Below are 15,711 nucleotides of genomic sequence, written 5' to 3' on the forward strand. Positions count from 1 at the left end.
CTACTGAGCGTCTCTCTTGCAGAGTCTTCCACTGGAGTTTATCTATCATCTCCGTAACGCTTTCGCGATTACTAAATGATCCTGTAGCGAAACGCGCTGCTCTCCGTTGGATCTTCTTTATCTCTTCTATCAACCCTATCTGGTACGGATCCAACACCGGTGAGCAGTATTCAAGCAGTGGGCGAAGAAGCGTACTGTAACCTACTTTCTTTGTTTTCGGACTGCATTTCCTTAGGATTCTTCCAATCAATCTCAGTCTGGCATGTGCTTTACCGATGATTAATTTTACATGGTCATTCCATTTTAGATCAGTCTTAATGCCTACCCCCAGATAATTTATGGAATTAACTGCTTCCATTTGCTGACCTGCTATATTGTAGCTAGATGATAAAGGATCTTTCATTCTGTGTATTCGCAGCACATTCCCTGCACCATGCGTCAATTCGTTGCAGATCCTCCTGCATTTCAGTACAATTTTGCATTGTTACAACCTCTCGATATACTACAGCATCATCCGCAAGAAGCCTCAGTGAACTTCCGATATTATCCACAGGGACTTTTATATATGGGCTATTGTGAATAGCAACGGTCCTACGACACTCCCCTGTGTCACACCAGAAATCTCTTACTTCGGAAGACTTCTCTCCATGGAGAATGACATGCTGTGTTCCGTTACCTAGGAACTCTTCAATCCAATCACACAATTGGTCTCATAGTCCATATGCTCTTACTTTGTTCATTAAACGACTGTGGGGAACTGTATCTGCCGGCCTCGGTGTCCATGCGGTTCTAGGCGCTTCAGTCCGGAACCATGCGACTGCTACGGTCGCAGGTTCGAATCCTGCCTCGGGGATGAATCTGTGTGATGTCTTTAGGTTAGTTAGGTTTAAGTAATTCTAAGTTCTAGGGTACTGATGACCTCAGCAGTTAAGTCCCATAGTGCTCGGAGCCATTTGAACCATTTTTGAACTGTATCAAACGCCCTTGCGCAAAGTCAAGAAACACGTACTCTGTGTAAAATACGCCGGCACAGATCACTACACAGTGCCATTTCAAATAGATATTATTCTGTCAGAATGGTCGACGGTAGAGCCTTTTAATGTAAGTTTGTTTCTTCCTGAAACATTCTGTAAGATCAGTGAAGGGGCGGTGAGTTCAGTAGGCTGGCCATAGAGAGAGGCCAGGAGGGTCACACAGCTGGGCTGTATCGCCACGGGACGAATGCGGCGGCAGGTGCTCGAGTGCCCTTATAAAAGGGCCAGTGGGGCAGGAAGGCGCGGGGGTCCCGCTGCCTCCGCCGCCGCCGTGGCTGCCGACGGCCGGTAATTGAGGCGTGCGGCGTGCTAATTGCCGCTAAGTGACCTTTCCTGCCTCGGCTCGGCGCGCCGCAGCGCTGCACCGCTCACGCCTGGCGAGCCTGCTGCACCGCGCGTGGGGCCCTCTTCCTCCTCCTGCCACCGACTACAGTCCACACAATACGCTCTTAAAAGGCAAGTTAAATAGGGACCCAACAGTCAGAATTAATGGCCAGGCGGTGTCGCGACAGAGATATGCCCGTTACCTAGGGGTATATCTAGATGAAAATTGGAGCTTCATTCCGCATATTGAACAAATAGCGACAAAGTCCTTAGCCCTGTTCAACAAGATAATATCGATAGGACAAAGAAGGTTTCATCTGCCGTCAAAGGCAATAAACATTTACCATAACAGTATATTGGCACCTGTAGTAGGGCACGCATCCAGTGTGTGGGCCCACAGGCTAGCTCTGGTGAAGCCTGCGGCTGCTGTCCGGCGAATACAGAGGAATGTTCTGTTGAGATGCATTGGTGCATTCAACACAAGTCCAACAGATGCACTGTTGGTGATTATGGGTCTATGTCCACTAGACCTGTTAATAAGACAGCACGCAGCCTCCTACTGGCTGCGCAAACAAAATATTGACATGGTGGAAAATATAATGGGCACTCCTCTGGCTAGCGTTAAATCCATCCGAGATAAAATGCTCGACATTTGGCAGGACGAATGGAATGGGTCCAGTACAGGCCGTAGAGTCCATTGGTTTCTACCCACAGTAAGGGAAAGACTAAGGAACAAGATAATGAAGCCCTCACAGGGCCTAGTCCACTTCCTCACAGGCCACGGCCACTACCCCACGTACCTTCATAAAATAGGTAAAAGGCCAACACCGGAATGTGACTGTTGTGCCCACATAGGATCGCCAGAACACACAGTGTTTGAGTGTCCAATATATGAACAGGCTGTCTTAGTTGAGAGACAGCTTCTCCAGACAAGAGACATAAATGTTATACTAACGAATGACGAATTATTTAGAAATTTCGCAAAGTTAGTGAATAAAATCTCAAAGGAGGCCCAGCGAGCCTACCTTGGGAGAGGGTAAATGCGCTTCAGATCTAATGCGCAATTGTAAATATGTAAATATGACGTTTTTAAGTCATGAGTTTTAGTAGCTAGTAGTTGTAGTTAGTTCAGTATGGTGGTGGGGGTAATAAAGGAGTAGCACAATGGAGTGGTTTCTTCTAGTAGTAGCGGCCCGCCTCCACGTGGCTAGGGACGGGCAACTCTCTGGCAAAAACCAGAGAGGCTAAGAGGCTGACTTTTCATATATAGTTTGCAAAGTAGCAGAATAAACAGATTGTTTCCATGCATGTATAAACCACTTCTGTAGCGCTAATACCAGAGATAGTTAGTCATAAAACACCCACTCAAAAGTGTCAGAAAGCGGGTTACGTAGGTTACAAAATTTGGAAAAAAAAAGTCCACACATCTACAACCCACTTTACGGCGTATGGTGGGATGTTCTTCTCTTCTCACTACCTTCTACCCCTATTTCGCTGTCTCAGTGGGAAATTGTGCGTGAGGAGAAAGCCTGTCGATAAATCTCCTTATGGGTTCTTATTTCTCTGATTTTCTCGTCGCGATCGTTTCGTAGCAACTAATATGTCGCCTCGCTCTACTCGGAACACAGGAAAATTGCTCAAGTCACACCAATATCCAAAAAGGAAAGTAGGAGTAATCCGCTGAATTACAGGCCTATATCACTAACATCGATTTTCAGTAGGGTTTTGAAACATATACTGTATTCGAACATTATGAAGTACCTAGAAGAAAATGATTTATTGCAGCCAAGCGGTTCTAGGCGCTAGAGTCTGGAACCGCGTGACCGCTACGGTCGCAGGTTCGAATCCTCCCTCGGGCATGGATGTGTGTGATGTCCTTAGGTTAGTTAGGTTTAAGTAGTTCTAAGTTCTAGGGGACTAATGGCTTCAGCTGTTAAATCTAATAGTGCTCAGAGCCATTTGAACCAAAACGATTTATTGACACATAGTCAGCACTGATCCAAAAAATATCGTTCTTGTGAAACACAACTAGATCTTTATACTCATGAAGTAATAAGTGCTATCGACAGGGGGTGTCAAATTGATTCCATATTTTAGATTTCCAGAAGGCTTTCGACACCGCTCCTCACAAGCGTCTTCCAACCAAACTGCGTGTCTACAGAGTATCGCCTCAGTTGTGCGACTGGATTCGTGATTTCCTGTCGGAAAGGTCACAGTTCGTAGTAACAGACGGAAAGTCATCGAGTAAAACAGAAGTAATATCCGGCGTTCCCCAGGAAGTGTTATAGGCCCTCTATTGTTCCTGATCTACATTAACGACATAGGAGACAATCTTAGTGGTCGTCTTAGATTGTTTGCAGATGATGCTGTCATTTACCGTCTTGTTAAGTCATTAGATGACAAAAGACTTGTAAAATGATTTAGATAAGATATCCGTATGGTGCAAAAAGTGGCAGTTGACCCTGAATAAGGAAAAGTGTGAAGTTATTCACATGAGTACTAAAAGAAATCAGCTAAATTTCGATTACGCGATAAGTCACACAAATGTGAAGGCTGTAAATTCAGCTAAATACTTAGGGGTTACAATTACAAATGACCTAGATTGGAACAATCACATAGACAATATTACGGGTAGAGCAAAGCAAAGACTGCGATTCATTGGCAGAACACTTAGAAGGTGCAACAAGTCTACTAAAGAGACTGCTTACACCACGCTTGTCCGCCCTGTTCTGGAGTATTACTGTGAGGTGTGCGATCCACATCAGGTGGGACTGACGGATGAAATCGAAAAAGTACAAAGAAGGGCAGCTCGTTTTGTATTACCGCGAAATAGGAAGATAGCGTCACAGACATGATACGTAAAATGGAGTGGCAATCATTAAAACAAAGGCGTTTTTCGTTGCGACGGGATCTTCTCATGAAATTTCAATCACCAGTTTTCTCGTCCGATTGTGAAAACATTCTGTTGCCACCCACCTACATAGGGAGAAATGATCATCACGATAAATTAAGAGAAATCAGGGCTTGCACAGAAAAATTTAAGTGCTCGTTTTTCCCGCGTGCCGTTCGAGAGTGGAACGGTAGAGAGACAGCTTGAAGGTGGTTCATTGAATCCTCTGCCAGGCTCTTTATTGTGAATAGCTGAGTAATCACGTAGATGTAGATGAACCACTGCCTGCTGTATATTGGAATGACAATGAAAAATTGTGCCGGACCGGGACTCAAACACGGATTTTCCGCTTTACACGAGCGGCCGCCTTAACCGCTTCGGCTATCCGTGCACGAATCACGGTCAGCCCCAAACTCCATGTGTCGTCGTCCGTGTGTCACAAACTGCACTCGTACATTACGTATACTCCCGTACAGGAAGGGTTTAATTACTGAGAGTCGAGGGCCTGGTGTTTGCGAATAAATACGACATAGCAGCACGTCCGAAGGAACAGGGCATTGCATTTCTTTACTCTTTTCGGAACGCACGTTCTCCGAATAGCAACAGTAAACCGCCACGCGATGCACAGTGCCTCTATTGTATCGTCAACCAATGAAGTTAATTGAGCGCTTCCGTAACGCTCTATTAATCCAACCTTATGAGTGACAACAATACTCAAGAGTCGATCGAAAATAGGTTTTATAAAACACTTCCTGCATTTCACCATGCCCTTCTTCCGTAAGCTTCCTACATACAACAAAAACTTCCGCGAACAACCTCGTACAACTTAAGAAGTTATCCACTAGATCATTTACATGTACTGTAAACACTTCCTTGGATTACTCCAGAAATTACCTTTACGTTTGTCGATACTGCCCCGTGGAAACGTCTTGAATTCTTGTGCTGTAGTAGAGTTGGCGAAACTTCATCACTGACAGTTGCAGATGGCTGGAGCAGCTGCTTACGCGTGCCTACCGCAAAGCAATCACGTGACGCGATTTTGTGTACGTGTCCATGACAACGTCTCAGTTTTGTCGCATCTGACAGACGACTACTGTTTTCGCTTGCAGCCGTTTGCCCTTCGCAGTTCAAAGCAGCCGGCAGTGCTACCAGCTGTCAGGGATCTTCTTTCGCTTACTATACCATTCGCCTACTATAGCATAGAGTAATCACGTAGTAAATATGGAAGGGGTTATGCCCCCCACAAAATTTTAAAAATCAGAAACCTGATTTAAGTCTTTAAGCACTATATTTCAAAAATTTTCCAGCTCTGAATAAAGGCGATATATTCAACTGATCAAATATTTATTATTATTTTCACATTAACATTAATCCAAATGGATTTATTGTTGGAGAGAGTCCGCCTTAAGAAAAACACGGGTTTTATTTTTTTTCCTCAGACGAATTTCGCTGAAGTTTCAGAATAATCAGTGAGGTTTTTGTTACCTTCTATAAAACAGGGAAAATTTTTAAGACAGCATTTAAATACTTACGTTTCGGAAGCTTCGGCCAACGTTTGTCTGACAATTTTACTGATGTTTCGCCAGCAGGAGTGGCTGGCATTGTCAGAGCTTCATCTTCAATTGGCGGTGATGCACAGGAGCCGAGCTCGCGGCCGCAGACTGTATGTACCTGGCGCGCCAACGTCCGAGGGCTTCTCCGCAGTCATTTCCGATGCGGTTCTCCTCTTGCTACCTGCGACGGTCGTTCGCTGCAGCTCGGGAAGCCCGAATCCGTTTACCTTAGAGTTTTCCTCTTTCTTGCTGAAGCTATTCCCGTGTTTTTGTATTTCTATAGCTTCTCTGAACAAGCTGGTGTGATAGTGTTTCTCTACAGCCAGAACTTCCGTGTCGGCGAATTTTAATACGTGGTCTGTCTCACACAGCGCGTGCTCTGCCACGGCCGATTTCTCCACCTGCCCCAACCTGCAGTGTCTCTTATGTTCTTTGATCCTGGTGTTGACCGATCGTCCAGTTATTCCGACATAAACTTTTCCTCGTGTGCACGGTATGCGGTATATTCCCGACATTGCAAGTGGGTTCCTTCTGTCCTTTGCCAATATAAGACGTTCTTTGATCTTCTTTGTCGGTTTGAAAATCGTCCTTAGGCCGTATTTGCAGAATATACGCCAGATGCCGTCCATCACTCTGGGAATGTACGGCCGAAAGGCAGTACCAGACATTATTTTTTTCTGATTTGTCTTCGCTGAGTGTTTGGCTCCGTTACAATGGGGGGGTGTAGCTTTGACAATTCCAGCCACTCGTGATGGCGCAACAGTAAAATCATCAGACAAACGTCGGCCGAAGAACACGAAACAGAAGTCAATAGGCACTTTGTCAACAAGTGGCCACGAAAGCCTTAACAATTCTGTAGTATTTAAATATTTGAAAAACTAACAAAATTTTGTTTATGTACCTTGTTACGACATGCTGTAGACTTCCTGGGTTTTATGTAATTTAATGTAGTCCTCATAGTGAAGATGCACACGCACACACGCGCGCACACACACACACACACACCATCTTCCAAATAGTGTTAGTTAATGGTTGGCTCAACCACAACATGCCCAGTCATAAATTTTCCAAGAGAATAACTGTTCTACATTAAGTTCTGTATGGTGTCTGATGACAAGCTGTGAAGCAAAACAACTGCCTTAAATGATAAATTATGTAAAATTATGTAAAATGGTTCATATGGCTCTGAGCACTATGGGACTTAACTGCTGTGGTCATCAGTCCCCTAGAACTTAGAACTACTTCAACCGAACTAACCTAAGGACATCACACACATCCATTCCCGAGGCAGGATTCGAACCTGCGATTGTAGCAGTCGCGCGGTTCCAGACTGTAGCGCCTAGAACCGTTCGGCCACCAAAATTATGTAAAATCTTGTGTTTTCTTTAAATATATAAATACTGCCTTAAAACTCAAATTTATATTGTGCAAGTAGTAAGAAGCTTTTTTCCTGTTTTATAGAAGATAACAAAAACCCACTGATGATATTGAATTTTCAGCAAAACGTATCAGGGGAAAGGAAAAAAAATTGTGTTTTGCTCAAGGTGGATCCTCTCCAAGAGCAAATCTATTTGTAAGTAAACACGGACAGAAGTGTTTCAACCTCAAGATGATTTAAAATGAACACAAACAGCATCGACCGCAAAAAAGCCTTTATTTTGTGGTTACCGGTTTCTGTCAGAATTTGACCAAAGGCTCCATGAACGTCAACTGCTCATCATGTGGAGTCGTAACACCTGTTCCATTCACCGCCGCCACCTACCATCACAGTATGAGCTCTGAAAATTGTCAAAAACTAGTCGAAACGGGTAATCACAAAATTAAGGCTTATTTAAGGACAAGACTACTTGCGTTCATTTTAAAATACTAAAAAAAAACCGCTGTCCTCCACGAGAAATGCTCTCAAAAATTACTCAAGGTGATTAACCCAAATTATCATTTTAAATAAAGAAAACTTCTTTAGCCTCAGTGTCACTCGCACTTTCAATGAATGTGCTTTGGGGGGGGGGGGGGGGAATCTACAGTTGATGATCCCCCTGCCACATCCACGTTTACTAATATCTGCTGCCACCTACATACATTCATTTGCGACTCATAGAAAGCGTCCTTTTTTGTCGTCACCGCTCTTTAGTAGGTCGGCAGCTGACGTAAATTGTAGAAGACAAATTTTTCCAGGCAGATAACGAATTCCGTTGTTGTTGTTGTTGCTGTTGTACTGAGAAATGGTAGACTACTGCTGGTACGAAGCAACACAGCAATTTAAAATATTTTTTTAGGAGGTCATGCTACTGCTTAATACCTTTATAACTATGACTTCGAATATTCCAGAGGCATTCCTTTGTCTATAAGAGAGTGACAAAATCGTAAGGTTTGCTTCGTAAAGGAGCACACTTGAAGTCAACATGAAACACTACTGCAAAACAAAAATAGCGCTGCGTGGTAGTAGGTCAGGAACAATGTTCCGTTCATCTGTACCGACACAGCTGTGGAATACTGGTTGTGTGTTGCCAAGATGTGGACAACATTTTGCGAACTTCTGCAGTCCAGTACCAGCCGCGAGCAGTGTTGCGCACAATGCTGCAGAACACGTTTCGAACTTAGTGTAAAGGAAATTTTAGTAAACTGTACTAAAGAAATTATTCGCAGACACGTTGATTGCGTACTGTTCTAAAAATGGAACTCCAAAATGTTTATTTCTGTAATTTTTTAGTAACTTCCCGTTAACTCCGTGATAAATCCTTAAAAATTAAGGACAATCCGTATTAGTTGGCAGCCATGCTACAGGGTTGCCATATCTAGCTGGGAATTCTTCGGGACACCCTGGGATGGGGTACTGAAATAAAGCGAAAAGTTTGTTTAATACAATTACCTTTTATTTAGAACCCAATCACATGGAATTTGTTCGACATAAGTAGTTGGTGCAACAGACTTTTTCACCTTTTTGAGCAAGTCTTTTTTCCATTTTACGTATTTATAAAACTCCATGCAAATCAGCTTGTAGTTAAACTGGCACTGTATGATTGATTCCACAGTCCCTAGGAGCAGTCGATTTTTTTCATCAGTCCAGTGGGTCGTCAACAGCAAAATTACTCTTTCCACAGTGGCGTTGTGTGCGGAAATAAAAAATAAATGCTCGCATAGTTTTAAAAATTGGTATTTGCGTTCAGGATTTTCGGTTTCCTTAAGAAAGTAAATCCACCTTTCTTCCACGGGGTGTTTGGTCTTCATTCTTCCGTATCACGCGTACTTTCTACAAAGCTGTTCAGATACATATATTCCTGAAAACAACTGCCACCTGAAATCATCACATCATTTTTTGTCAGGTATATAATAGTGTTTTCAATCATCACCAAATCTTGGGTTTGAGATAGCGTCATTCAATGAGATACTTGATATTTATTCAAAGGAATAGCCCAAGTCTCTTAAGTAACCACATGCTATGTTACAGAAAGCTATTGTCTCTTCTTCAGATTTCGAAATCGTATTAATTATTTCTTGGCTAGGGTTCCCATTATTTAATTTGTTCATGTTGGTTTGATTGCCAATAAAATTAGCAATCTCCCTTTCATTCAGACATCTTTGGGTGTCGATTAACATATTTCTTATTTCAATTATCTAAACTTTATTCTTCTTCACGCTTTTTTATGTTTTTCAAACAGAGCCAAGTTTGACTGCAGAAACATGTAGAAAGTTTCACTGATTGGACAACTGAAAGAATCTGAAATTATTTTAAGTGGCCTGTCTTCGGCGTCATAAATTTTTTTTATGGTCTGCAAAGCTAAAGAATTCTCTCACCTGCGGGCGTTGACGGCAGCCATCTTGCTTTTGAATGAAGCAGAACTCTTTCAGGTTCTCTGTCTTTACCTTATGTATTGAAAAATAATTAAATATTTTCATGTTTCAATGTTGACAGTTAAGACTTCAGCGGCGCCTGTTGTAGTGTTTTGGAGAATATGGGCAGGGCATCCACCTTCTACATTTTTTCCTAATTCTTCTTTAATTTGGTGAAAAACATTGCGCTGGCCACCTCGATGACGCACCCCCCCCCCCCCCCCCACCCCGAATTTGGTAATGGTTTTGTCTCCAGAAAAAACGATTAATTTATCTAATGGAATTTGCAGTTGTCTTAAAGTGTCTAGACAAAACTCTGCGATTGTCTCAGATGTGTCATTATTCAATGAATTAAACTTCAGTAGCTCCTGCTGGATTCCGTCAATGTCAGTAGAGCGTTGAACAATTAAATAAATATCTTTTCAGCCTTGTGGTTCGATGCGTCCTTGCCAGTGTCGTACAGTGAAACTTCTTGCAATTGTTTTATGCATTCGGATACGGAATCTGATGCGAGAATATTTTTAACAATAATTGTAGCTTTGGTGCTGGCTGTAGATTGCGGCGACTTCGGAGTCAGGATACCTTGTAGCATTCAGTTTTACGGCATGGTCAAGAGTACTGAAACACTGATGGTGTTTGACAATTTTATAAGCTCTTGTTAGTTCTGCAGCAACAACGAGCAATTCTTCATGGGTATCTTCTTTAATCATGAATGCAGAAATAGGTTTAATGTCGATCCTACTGCGAATCTGTTTGTATGAGTCTTCGAAGAAATGTGATGTCTCACATCTGCCTTACCTGACTGAGTTACTGAGATGAAACAGCTAAAAATCTCAAACAATGCTTCCTGATCCGTACGTCTTCTCTGGACAAAAGACCAGTCTTTTATGTAATCATCCGAAAAGTTACACTTTCTCTTTCCATCCTTGGGCATTTTTGTAAGCTATGATAAGTTTATTAGACGGTAAACAGTCGACAGTAACGCTTTAGTCTTCGTAGTACACGTCAGTATACATTTCACGCCCTATATACCCGCAGTAAACATTTCAAACATTATTAACTTGCGCTCGTTGTTCGTGTTACGCTTAGAAAGAACTGTCTTATCAGATCGCTATTGAAATGGGAACTGCCCAATTCCTCTGCTTGGCGCTGCTTAAATAGTTCCAGCCCCCCGTGTTACTAGAAAAGTCTGATATTTTCTCGGCGCTAGATGTAGGATTTACGCAACATGCAACGCCATCTGTGAGACGACCTTATCAACATAGACTTGTTGACACAAGCACAACTAACTGAGGCTGTTACGCTAAGAGATGGCGTTACTACAGTACCAGAGCCTAGCTCGAAACAGTATTTTGCAAAACCTGAGCAAAAGTGGGTCTTATCGCGATTTTGGAACAAGAAGGTCCATAATGATGATGGTACTGATACATCGTGACGGATGGCAACCCTAGTCCTAAATTCAATCACAAATTTGGTTCGAAACTCGATAAGCTCTTATTTTGTTCACTATACGACGCTGGGAAACAGTACCCAATTCCCGGAACTCAAGCAACACAGCATCAAGCTGGACGCCCTTGTTTGCGGCACTCTACATCTCAAGGATGTACAGGACGGGGTGAGTTTCGCAAGATCTCTTGTGTACAGAATTCATATTGATCTTTATAGACGAGGCTGCTTTTCTCCAAAAAAGTCATACTGCGTGAGCATAAAACATGTTCCGTAATTCCACAGAAGAATGGTGTCGGCGATTTAGGCACATAATGATGTGCATCAGATCGACGATCCTTCCTGAACACGGAAATCATCCGCACCTTGTACCAGTCGCTTGTTCTCCTAGTTTCTTCTCGATCACAACTCCATCGCGCAAGCGGTGCTACGACGTCTTTCTTGTTTCTTATTTGTGTGTCTACAACTAAAAAACTAAAACTCCGTCCGAACAGGCCTTAGAAGACCCAACGGTACAGATCGGCCGCCGTATCATCCTCAGCCCTCAGGCGTCACTGGATGCGGATATGGAGGGGCATGTGGTCGGCACACCGCTCTCCCGGCCGTTGTAAGTTCACGAGACCGTAGCCACCACTTCTCAATGAAGCAGCTCCTCAGTTTGCCTCGCAAGGGCCAAGTGTACCCCACTTGCCAATAGCGCTCGGCAGACTGGATGGCCACCCATCCAAGTACTATACCAGCCCGAGAGCGCTTAACTTCGCTGATTTGACGGGGACCGCTGTTACCACTGCGGCAAGGTCGTTGGTATTTGTTTGTCTGGGTAAAAGAAATACGAAATACTGCCAGTGTTTACCTAGGTCTGACCTTTGGGGGCCAGACTATGTACGGCGTCCAAGAAGGTGTGAATGATAATAGCGATGCAACGGTAGGTTGCACAGAACGAGGAGATACGGGTTGAGACTGTGTTAAATCAGCATCCTGTATCTGCCCAACGACCCTGGATTCCCTAAATCAGCTCATGCGAACGGCGTGGTGCTTCCTTCAAAAATGCCGCGGTTGATCTCTCTCTCCACCGCAGTCCATTTTGGGCAACTACTCAGCCTCTAACGACCTCGAAGGGACGACCCCACTCAAATCCTAACTTGGAACACTTTATTATTCTTTCCGACTACAATTACAGTTTTGGTAATTTAGAAAGGTAAGATATGTAAGTGAAAGTTTATATACTATATAAATGAAGAAATTGCAAAATTTGTAACTTTCAATTAAAAATGTGTTAATTTTTCTTTAGATGAGATCATATCAATGTTCGACTTGCCACTCCTAACTTTATTGTGGACAATCTCTGCTCACAACGAAACTGCAAACAAGTCTGACACCTTTTGCAATCCATCGCATTACTCTTCGTTGTGTTTGGATTGCATCGTTATTGCAGGGAGCGCAATTATCTGAACAAAATCAGTCGGTCAATTACAATGATGTCGCTCACTTCTTCCTTTTCCACCTTCTTCTTTTCCCGTTTTAAGCTCCACTTTTGAACACTAGCGAAGGTAGTTCACTGATAAGGATATCCTATTGTTCCTTTTTCTAATGAGAACACCACTTTGTGTCTGCGTATGTATGTGTATGTGCACGTTTACTTTGATTAATAAATTATTTATGTTTAACCCCTGTGCTTCTCACTGCAACTGATGTCAACGACCTCATGTTTGTTATTGCTGCACTTGTTTCTTTGTCGTCACCTCGACGACGAGTTCATTAGGGGCATGGCCTTGTGTCGTTGGACAATATCTTGGCTGTATTCCCTGATGATTTAACTTAATTTCCGTCTCTCGCAAGGGTTTCTACATTATCTGCCATTTCCCGGTTTTCTGTTTACATCTGCATTGAAGTTCTGATGGTAATTTTTATGGTTTCATCTTCTGACATTTGTCTAGAGCCATCATTCTAGTTTAAATGAGTATAAGATTCCAGCATAAAGAAAATCAGTGAAATCAGTGAAACATACATTCTTTTCGAAAGAGCGCAATAGCTAAGACTGTAGACTTGCGTAAGGAAGGACGAAAGTTCGAATCCCCGTCCTGCCATCTACATTTCCGTACTTTCCTTACTTTAAGGCAAATGCTAGGAAGGTTCCTTCGCAAAACCAGATGGTCGAAGTCGTTCCGTATTTTTCCCCTATCTAAACTTGGCGATCAAGTGGTTCAAACGGCTCTGAGCACTATGGGACTTAACATCTGAGGTCATCACTCCCCTAGAACTTAGAACTACTTATACCTAACCTAAGGACATCACACACATCCATGCCCGAGGCAGGATTCGAATCTGCGATCGTAGCAGTCACGCGGTTCCGGACTGAAGCGCCTAGAACTGCTCGGCCACCGCGGCCGGCTGTGATCGATCTCTAATGACCTCGTCGTCAACCAGAAGTTAAACCTGTATCTTCCTTAATTCCCTATATCAATTACATGCGTACACTGTACCGTGCTGTGCAACGAAAATTGCCCTCTGTCGCCGTGTGAAATCGGACTCGTTGGGAGATCTGGAGCGTGAACTGGTATCTCCCGTTTCTTCCACAATCTCGCGTTCCTTCCTCCGCAGCCACACGCCGTAAGAGACACCTCGCAGAGCCCACCGTCAGCCGCAAGTGTTCTACATCAGCTGCATGTGTACTGTAACACGGCGCATTCTTTCCGCTACAATTCACCTCGCCTTTCCCTTCCCGTTCCAAAGTATCGCGTTGTGGTACAGTGGAAGTTACACCTATGTCAAGGTGGCACACCCAGAGAACAAAGGAACAAAGAGCAAAATAGTAGTAGAACTTTTGTTGAAGTTATCTTGTGGGTAGGAAGGAATACCGGGTGATTAAGAAAGAAACAACACATTTCAGTGGTTTATGATAGGCGGACTATAAAAGATAGAAACACTTAGCGCATGCCACTGTTCATACTTTTGACACAGCTGCGCTGTTGTTTGTTGGTAGCAGCATGGCGACTTGGTTCAAATGGTTCAAATGGCTCTGAACACTATGGGACTTAACATCTGAGGTCATCAGTCCCCTAGAACTTAGAACTACTTAATCCTAACTAACCTAAGGACATCACAGACGTCCATGGCCGAGGCAGGATTCGAACCTGCGACCGTAGCGGTCGCGCGGTTCCAGACTGAAGCGCCTAAAACCGCTCGATCACACCAGCCGGCTAACATGGCGACTATACCGCGAGAGAAATCATTTTGTTTGTTAGAATCTGCGCAAAGTCAATCCATTGTTCAAGTGCAACGTGCATTGTGCCTTCGATATAGCAAGAGGCCGCCTCTGCACAAGCAGTTTTATGGATGGCATACAAAATTCACGGAAGGTAGTTGCATATGCAAAGGGAGGAGCACAGGTCGCCCATGCACTTCTGATGAAAACGTCGAGCGTATCCGAGATGCGTTCCCACGGAGCCTTCGGAAATCAACAACATGGGGAGACCAGGATGTTCAAATTCCTCAAACAACAGTGTAGCGTGTTCTGAAACAACGCCTGTATATGAAGCCTTAAAAGATGCAATTACTGCAGCAATTACGTCCCGGCGAACATAACAGAACGTACGAATTTTGCATCTCCATTCTCCAGGATTTGGCAGAGGGCACTTTTCCCGAACCACACATATTCCCGGCGAATCGGCGTTTCATATATCGCGTAAAGTAAACCAACGTAATATAAGAATTTGCGGGTCACAAAACACTTGCGTCGTCGTCGAACATGAAAGAGACTCGCCGAAACAATGTATTTTGTTCGTTTCTGTCCACAAAGTTCATGGACCTTTCTTTCTTAAGGGGGAAACTGTGACAGGAATGTCATACCTTGGACATGCTACAGAACTAGTTGTTTCGTCATCTTCACGAAGATTCTAATGGTTTACTTTTTTAAGCATGACTTTCACTTTAAGGTTACCTTGACACCAACCCATAACGGCGGACTGGAAGAGGTGGAGAACAAAATCTTGTTCATCGCTTTTGGCGTCCTAGGTCACGAGACCTTACATTTCGCATTTTTTTTCTGTGGGTGTACATAAGGAACAGAGTCTTTGTCCCACCTATGGCGGCTACTCTTCAAGAGCTGGAAGTCGAATTTCTGGAGCTGTCAATTCTTGTGTGGAGTGAAATGGACTACAGTTTCGATGTTTTCGAGCAACGCATGGAGCACATGTTGAGTGTGTGGTATAATGTATGTGCGAACATAAAACATTGACTCTTCCTCTATCCAGTGACGTGCGCAGTGTGTTACTATCCTTCACAGTCTGTCTGCAATAAACAAATGAAATCTGTTCTTTCTTTTTGAACCACGCTATATGTTGAAAGTGCTCTTCTGGTGAAGCTAAATGTTTTCATTAAAAAAAAAAAAGCCTCATCTGAGTCCAAACTGATTGCTCGTATTCCTTTGGGGCAGTTTGAGGGAGAATTTTGGGCACCATGCGTATCTTCTGTACGCCAACAGCGGTTTAGTAAAGGATGACGCAGAAGGAATCTTCGGCTACGTAAGCCACAGTAATACCGCAAATATGCCAGAAGTGGGAAGCGAACCAACTACCTAATTTGCATGCCAGCAACCTCACAAGGAACCACAAGATGATGATGATGTTTGGTT

The 15,711-nt window shown here is 43.5% G+C and overlaps 1 protein-coding gene across 2 annotated transcripts in view; it reads right to left on the minus strand.

Annotated features, from left to right (window-relative positions):
- LOC126354674 (CYFIP-related Rac1 interactor B) overlaps positions 1-15,711 on the minus strand; it is a 423,392-nt gene that overhangs the window by 142,039 nt on the left and 265,642 nt on the right. The gene's annotated exons all lie outside the window — the stretch shown is intronic.

The sequence above is a fragment of the Schistocerca gregaria genome, chromosome 3, assembly GCF_023897955.1.
Source record: "Schistocerca gregaria isolate iqSchGreg1 chromosome 3, iqSchGreg1.2, whole genome shotgun sequence".
NCBI lineage: Eukaryota > Metazoa > Arthropoda > Insecta > Orthoptera > Acrididae > Schistocerca > Schistocerca gregaria.